At 33.4% G+C, this 8,641-nt stretch overlaps 1 non-coding gene across 1 annotated transcript; it reads right to left on the minus strand.

The window, feature by feature from the left end:
• Positions 1–8,052: 8,052 nt before the first annotated feature.
• LOC116637665 lies at positions 8,053–8,159 on the minus strand. The gene has a single exon (XR_004300525.1). It is a non-coding gene; the product is annotated as a U6 spliceosomal RNA (small nuclear RNA).
• Positions 8,160–8,641: the final 482 nt, after the last annotated feature.

The following is an 8,641-nucleotide window of genomic DNA, read 5'->3' on the forward strand; positions in this document are numbered from 1 at the left end:
GATAAATTTCAAATAATTAACTTGAGCACATGGAATGACACACATAATATATATATGAATATATAAATTCAGAATATTATACATGATATAGAATATGACTATATTATGTATATATGTATGACTTTTTAGAATGGGCAAAATGAAGATAATAGTGATTTAATTCAGATTGGAGGTTGCCTGTAGTTCGGTGATTGATGATATGGCTGCATGAGAACTTCCTGGGATGATAAAAATATTCCCTGTTTTGTTTTGGTTGGTAGTTAAATGGGTATATATTTGTTGAAAATCTTTGAGTGGTAGACTTAAAACAGTCATTTTATTGCATGCCAACTATTCCTTAATAAAGTTTATTTAGAATATAAGATAAAAATTTAGTATTTTGACATTAAATTTGTTAACATAAAACTTTTTACTTAAAAGTTTATTAAAATGTTCCTCTTCTTTATTTTCTTAATGCCAGAGTTCTTCTTAGAGTATATCCTTTAATCAGAGCATCACTTTACATTATATTTTTTCTTTCTGCCATTTCCATGTTGTATACATCTTTATAAAATGCAAGGTATCTCCAGAGGATTTATAATCCAGTGCTGCGCTTTCAAGTGGGGCTACAAACTGAGCCACTAAAACAGATGGTTGTCTGGCTTATTCTTACTGATGTTCAGGGAAGGACATTATATAAATTCCCTTGGTAATGCACTTTTGTGTTTAAACAACCTTAATGTCAATAAGTTGTTTCTTACATCTAACCTGAATCTCTCTTTCTCAAACATAAGTTTCACATGCTTTTGTTTTATCCTCAGTGGAGCAAGAGAACAGATGGCCAGTATCGTCCTTTGAAAAACTATTCATGCACTTAAAGACAGTTTCTAACAAGATCCCTTATTTAATCTTAAATTTAATTATTGCAATTCACATAATGGAAAAGATGGATCTTCTCTCTGGTTCATCTAGTTTAACACCCAAAGCTTATAGCATGGAATTTTATCTTGTAAGGTGTTCAATTAATATAAACTTTTTATGTTGGTAAATACAATAAAAATATTTGATAACTTATGCTTTTCTTGTCAACTTATAGTACATATCCCTATATTAATACCTAAGAGAAACTCAGTAATGAAAGAAGTCTATTTAAATTTGCTTATTTGAATATTTTTAAAAGTTCTCTTCTACCACCTTCTATTTTACTGCAAATCACTAATTAATACTCAGAGAAAACTATATCATGGCATTCTACTTTTTTTTTTCTCATTACACTCTCTTAAAAATTAAGAAAGCTATAGTATCTCAAAGCAGTGACAATCACATAGCTATTTAAATATAAAATTTGTATATATCTGAGATGGCCTGCCTTATAGATACATCTATAGAATAGCCATCTTAAGAATAACCAGAAAAGCTCAATAAATATGTAAAAATGATATGTTTCAAATCGTCAGAAAACTTATGTGATACAGAAAACAATCTGGAGCACAGTAAAAAATAACAAGGCATGGGACGCCTGGGTGGCTCAGTCGGTTAAGCATCTGCCTTCGGCTCAGGTCATGATCCCAGGGTCCTGGGATTAAGTCCCACAGCAGGCTCCTTGCTCAGCAGGGAGCCTGCTTTTCTTTCTTTCTTTTTTTTTTTTTTTTAAAGATTTTATTTATTTATTTGAGAGAGAGAGAATGAGAGAGAGCACATGAGAGAGGGGAGGGTCTGAGGGAGAAGCAGACTCCCTGCCGAGCAGGGAGCCCGATGCGGGACTCGATCCAGGGACTCCAGGATCATGACCTGAGCCGAAGGCAGTCGCTTAACCAACTGAGCCACCCAGGCGCCCAAGGGAGCCTGCTTTTCTCTCTGCATGCCGCACCCCCTGCTTGTGCCCTCTCTCTCTCTGACAAATAAATAAATAAAATCTTAAAAAAAAAAATAACAAAGAATAAGGGAAAACAATCCTTTTCCAAACAATAGACAAAATAGACAATACAAAGATACAGAGATAAAGCTAATGGAATTATCAGATTATGACTTCTAAATAAATACAGTTAAATATTTCAGTAATTAAGTGACTAGATAAAAATTTTTGGGTAAATAACTGGAAACTGTTAAAATGAATCCAATACAAATTATAAAATTAAAAAGAAAATCTGAAATTAATAACTTAATCTCTGGATTTAATAGCAGATTAAACTCAGCTCCAGAGAGAGAATTAGCAAAATTACATATAAAAAGATATCTACACTGGTGTTTGGAAAGACAAAGTGATGGGGAATATAGAAAAACTAAGAAATAAAAATATTTTAAAAGTATAATATTCATGCAATTAGATTCCCCAAAGATGAGGATAGGGAGAACGTAGGCACAAGTAAATTGGAAGAGATAACAAATAAGAAATTTTAAATCGATGAAAGGCATTAAGTTATTATTTCAAGAAGCACTATATAATTTAGCAGCATTAAATTATACACACGTAAAAACACACATGCATATAATAACAAGTCATAACATAGTAACCTTCTAAAACCCAAGAAAAGAAATGTAAATCTTAAAAGCAGCCAGAAGAAAAATAGACACTTTATATTTAAAGGAATAAAAATAAGAATTAAAGCTAATTTCTCAGTGTAAAAATGGGAGCCAGCAAAAAATGGGATATTATATTGGAAGTGCCCTAAGGAATAACTGCTAATCTAGAACCAACATCAAGTAAAATTGTATGTCAATAATGAAGACATTTCCAGACAAAGTAAAACAGTAAGAATTTATTTGACAGAATTAAAGGCTCTTCTCCAGACAGAAAAATTATTCCATTTAGAAAGTTTATGATGCAGGAGGAAATGATGAGTAAATATAAAGTGAGGACAATGGTAAATATCATGGCATATCTGATTACTGACTGTATGCAAAAATGATATTTTGGGAGTCTAAGTTATATATAAAATGAATACATAAAACATATATTGGGAAAGAATAAATAAATGTTAAGTTCTAATTAACTCATGCATTGCCCAGGAAGGGAAGAAGTGCCATTTCATATCATATTTTAATAAATGAGGAAAGCCTAGGGTAAACACTTACATAATAGTAAAATGACGTATAATTAATAAGTTAATAGTGAGGAATATAAAATGATTTTTAAAAATAATGAGTCTAAATCTAGTGCAATTCTATTCAACATTCTCATAGGGTGTTTTCTGGAGATAGGCAAATTAATTTCATATTTGCAAGGGAACCAGAGGGTGAAGCCTATCTAAGCTTAGCTAAGATAATACTGAAGAGGTAGAGCAAATACAAAGAGTTACTTAATGTATAAAGTTTTCCAAGGCAACAACTCGCTACAAAAATTATTACGTTTTAAAATTTTAGTGGAGGGCGCCTGGGTGGCTCAGTTGGTTAAGCGACTGCCTTCGGCTCAGGTCATGATCCTGGAGTCCCGGGATCGAGTTCCGCATCGGGCTCCCTGCTCGGCAGGGAGTCTGCTTCTCCCTCTGACCCTCCTCCCTCTCATGCTCTCTGTCTCTCATTCTCTCTCTCTCAAATAAATAAATAAAATCTTTAAAAAAAAATAAAAAAATAAAAAAATAAAATTTTAGTGGAATTTATGAATAATATCATTCTTATTTATTTCATTACTATAAATATTGGACTTACTTTCATTTGTATGTTGATACATTTTTAGGTGAAAACTTATTGAACATTAAAATCAAACTGATATAAGCAATGAAGAGATTGTTTGGGATCACGTAACCCTAAGTCCAGAAGTTCAACAGGCTTCAGACTTGGCTAACCCATGGCTGAACTATGTAATCAGACACAGGTTTTTTCCATCTCTGTATTCTGCCATGGCTGGTGTCGCCTTTATCACACCTGGCAATGATATTTTAACATTTTCCAATTATACTATTTGTCTTTTTTTTTTTAAGTTTTTTTTTTTTTTTATTTATTTGACAGAGAGAGAGAAAGCAAGAGCAGGAACACAAGCAGGGGGAGTGGGAGAGGGAGGAGCAGGCCTCCCGTTGAACAAGGAGCCCAATGCGGGGCTCGATCCCAGGACCCTGGGATCACGACCAGAGCCAAAGGCAGACGCTTAACGACTGAGAGACCCAGGTTCTCTCCTCTTCATTTTTATTGTCAATTATATCAGGCAGGGTTCTAACAGAAAACTGATGGTATACTCAAATGAGATAACTGAGGAGTTTAAGAAAAGACCACTTGACAAAAATGTGGACTGTTGAGACAAATCAACAAGAAGTGTTGAAGCACCCTGGGGCTAACAACATCAGGGAGTTGGTGATACTAGCAGATCTGATAGAGAAAGTGATTTCTAGAACATGCATGAAAAGAGGAAGTATAGGAGATGACTGCCTTACAGATGATGTGCCTTTTGTAGAGGGATGTGCTTTACACCAGGTGCTCAAGCAGGCAGGTAGACAGAAATGTAAATACTTTACCCTCCTCTTCTCATTACTTTCTCAGCTTCTGCTGATTGATGGATCCCATCTGCCAAACCCAAATGTGAAGCTAGAAGTAAGGGATCACCTTGATGCAATCTACAGAATTTAGTGTTCTGGGATATGGAAAACGGTAGCGGAAGATGGAAAATGAGTGGAAAGAAGCAAATGGTGAATATCCTGCTATCCCTCATATTTGCTTTTTTAAATTTGTTTTGTTGATTTTCTGTTTTTAAATAAAAAATTAAATTGAGTATAATGTTTCTTTGTGTAATATGTTTCAAATGTCTTTTCTCATGCTACATTTGCATGTCCTTTTGAATGCAGGTAAAATTACGAACTGTGAAACTTTAAACTTTATGGATGCAGGAAATTTTGCATCAACTGCTACATTCTTAGCATCTGGAAGAATTTCTGGGTCATAGTAATTGCTTAATATTTATTGAAAGAATGAAAAAATGAATACTTTAGGTTTTCTGCTGTTTGTGTATTATTCTCTTTCTTTTTTCTTCCTTCCTTTCTTTTTATTTATTTATTTACTTATTTATTTATTTTTAGAGAGAGAGAGAGAGGGGGGCAGGGGCAGAGGGAGAGGGAGAGAGAGCATCTTAAGCAGGCTCCACGCCCAGCACAGAGCCTGATGCAGGCTCAATCTCACAACCCTGAGATGACCTGAGCTGAAATCAGGAGTCAGACACTTAACTGACAGAGCCACCCCGGCACCCCTGTTTATGTATTATTTTTCATCTTTTCTTATAGTGAGAAATAATAAGAATATCACTGAGTTATTCTATATTTTTATCTAATAACTTAAAATTTTCTTTTTCTTTTTTATATGTTAATCCACCTGGACTTTTATACTGTATGATGTGAAGTAAGGATTCAATTGTGTATATATGTATTTATATGTGATATATATGTGTACGTCAATATATGTCTATATATATATTTATATGTGATAGATATTCAATGTCCACACTCAACATACTGATATGTAATATGTCTTATATCACACATCATGTGACATATGGCAAATAACCACGTGTGTTTATTTCTCTATATCTGACCTAGTATCTGTCCCATTGATTCATAATTTGTACTTTTGTCAAAATTATATTCAGTTCTATAGTAATTCTCTCTCCTTGGTTAGATATGTTGTATTTTTGACAATTACCTCAGTCTTCCGTATGAACTTTGGAATCATTTTTTCAAGTTCTATAAAAAGCGTGGGGGTATAGCTCAGTGGTAGAGCATTTGACTGCAAGTTCTATAAAAATATCTCACTGATATGTTGATGAGATTGACACTAGATTTATAGATTAACTACAAGAAAAAGGACATCTCTATAATTTTGAATATTCCTAACTAATAGACATGCTCTTTGTCCTATAATAATAGTCTGTAATTTTCAATATTAAGGTCTTGTACAACTTGAGTTTATTCTTTAGTACTTACAAAATTTTTTAACAGCCATCACACTTAATATTGGAATTCACAAGCATCCCAAGTAACCTTGGGAACAATACAAATATGTGCATTGTTATTTTTACTCTTCAATATTGTACTGGATGTCCTAGTCACTGAATAAGGCATATGCCAGATATTAAATTACATATAAATTTTGAAAGGACATTAAAAAATTACGGTTGTGGGCGCCTGGGTGGCTCAGTTAGTTAAGCGACTGCCTTCGGCTCAGGTCATGATCCTGGAGTCCGGGGATCGAGTCCCACATCGGGCTCCCTGCTCGGCAGGGAGTCTGCTTCTCCCTCTGACCCTCTCATGCTCTCTCTGTCTCATTCTCTCTCTCAAATAAATAAATAAAATCTTTAAAAAAAAAATACGGTTGTTTCTAGAAAATATAGTTATTTATATGGAAACTTCAACATAATCTATGAATAACTAGAAATAATAAAACAATTTAATAAGATTGTTGTATAAAAATATTAAAAGTGCTCCCATTTAGCAGAGAAAACCAAGTAAAAAAAAGAATAAGGTACAAAAAACCTACTCACAACAGTCTCTTTTATTTATCTTCTAAAATACGATATAATGTGTTTAACAATGGGTAGAATTTTATTGATTTTCTCCTGGGTTAAGAATTTTTGTTCTACAGGGTCACCTGAGTGGCTCAGTCGTTAAGCATCTGCTTTTGGCTCAGGTCATGATCCCAGGGTCCTGGGATCGAGCTCCACAACGGGCTCCCTGCTCTGCGAGAAGCCTGCTTCTCCCTCTTCTGCTCCTCCTGCTTGTGTTCCCTCTCTATGTCTCTCTCTGTCAAATAAATAAATAAAATCTTAAAAAAAAGAAAAAGAATTTTTGTTCTACATATAAAATATCTGATACTTATTTCTATTTCAATATTTTATTTTTTTCCTCAGAATTTCTTTTGTTTTTATGTTGTCACCAACTCCTACCTAAGGCTTATTACCTTTACTCTCATTATTTTATGTTGTTGTCATTTCTGCCTGTATTTTTGGAGATAATTTTCATTTTTCCACCCTTATATTAATTCCACTTTCCACCGTCAAGATTCTGTTTTTTTTATTTCCAATGTAGGTTTTATTTCTGTTATTAGTTGTTTTCTTTTTTGGGGGGAGGGAGTCTTTACAATTATTTTTATTTCACTCTTTGTTCCATTGCTTAAATACTATTTGATCACTTCAAATGTGTTCAGTAGCAAATAGACTTTATTCCCTTAAATATTCCCTTTTTGGATTTTGACTTGTGCTTTTAATCTCAATTTTCCTATTCATATCTTCTATTCTTTTTTGCAGAGAATAATGCCAAACAATTAAAGATTTTTTAATTTATTTTTATTTATTTGTCAGACAATTATAAGGCATATTATTTTCTGTAGTACTTAAACCTACTTCATAGACCTCTTTTTTTCTCACTCTCAGGAAAAATTCTTTCTTTTTTTTCTGCTTTTTTTTTTCTCTAACACCATTTATGTGTGAATGTTTACTTTCTCCTTTACCACAGAACAGGAGCTTTTAACTTTGAGATATTGTGTATCATCATAGGATAGGATATCTATGTTGCCATGGACCCATTTATTATCCACATTTGTGCTGGTGGAATAATCTTTTCAGATGTTCACATAAAAGCAGTCTGATATGTATAGCTTTTTTTTTCCCAACATCTGGCAAATATAAAGTTTATGTAGATTTGCCAATGTGAGACAAAATTTAATCCCAGCTCCTCTGCCTAATAAAAAAGTACTTCATATATAGAACATATAAGATGTGCCTGCTTTAAATCACCTTGGCTTGCTTAAACATTTTTAACTTTTGAAAATCACAATATGCCCACTTTGCAATGTAACCTTTGATGTTTCCTCATCAAATCTTACTGGTTTACACTAGGAATTTAGTCATTACAACTTATAAGTCCTGTAGACAAATTGTTTTCAGCGTTTATAGTTTTTTTTTAAATTTTATTTTATTATGTTATGTTAATGACCATACATTAAATCATTAGTTTTTGATGTAGTGTTCCATGATTCATTGTTTGCATATAACACCCAGTGCTCCATGCAGTATGTGCCCTCCTTAATACCCATCACCAGGCTAACCTATACCTCCACCCCCTCCTCCCCTCAAGAACCCTCAGTTTGTTTCTCAGAGTTTATAGTTAACAGTTCATTGTCTTTCTATTCATCCTTGTGCAGGGGTCATGTTACTCTTCTCTGTATCATTCCAATTTTAGTATATGTGTTGCGGAAGCGAGCACAAGAGTTCACTGTCTTTTCGATCAAGGTGGCAGATAGAGTCCAAGGCTGGGGTTTAAGGGAATGAGGAAAAAGGGATAATCATTTCACCTAATTCCTTTTTGGGTAACTTTTCTTAGTTTTCATTGCCATAGCAAGAGATATTTTCAATTACTTATTTTTCAGTCCAATTCTTTTCAATATATAATATAGTTAGTGAAAATACCTCCCAGATACTGGGAGTCATTTACCAGATCTTTTCAAAGACACCATAAGAAAATTTTGTATTTTTCTTTGAATTATAATTCCTTTATTGGAATGTTGAAAAAGGCTGTATCAGGCTGCTACTTATATGCCATGCTAAATGTTCAATCCTGCAGACTGATTGTATATTGAAATGTTAACACCATTTAGAGTAAAATCTTAAGCATAGGAGATATTCTCTGAATGGATATTTAGAATCTCTCTCCTTTTGAATTCTCTCATGTTTGATTTTCAGATCAGG

This window comes from Phoca vitulina, unplaced genomic scaffold (assembly GCF_004348235.1).
Source record: "Phoca vitulina isolate PV1807 unplaced genomic scaffold, GSC_HSeal_1.0 scaffold14, whole genome shotgun sequence".
Classification (NCBI taxonomy): Eukaryota; Metazoa; Chordata; class Mammalia; order Carnivora; family Phocidae; genus Phoca; species Phoca vitulina.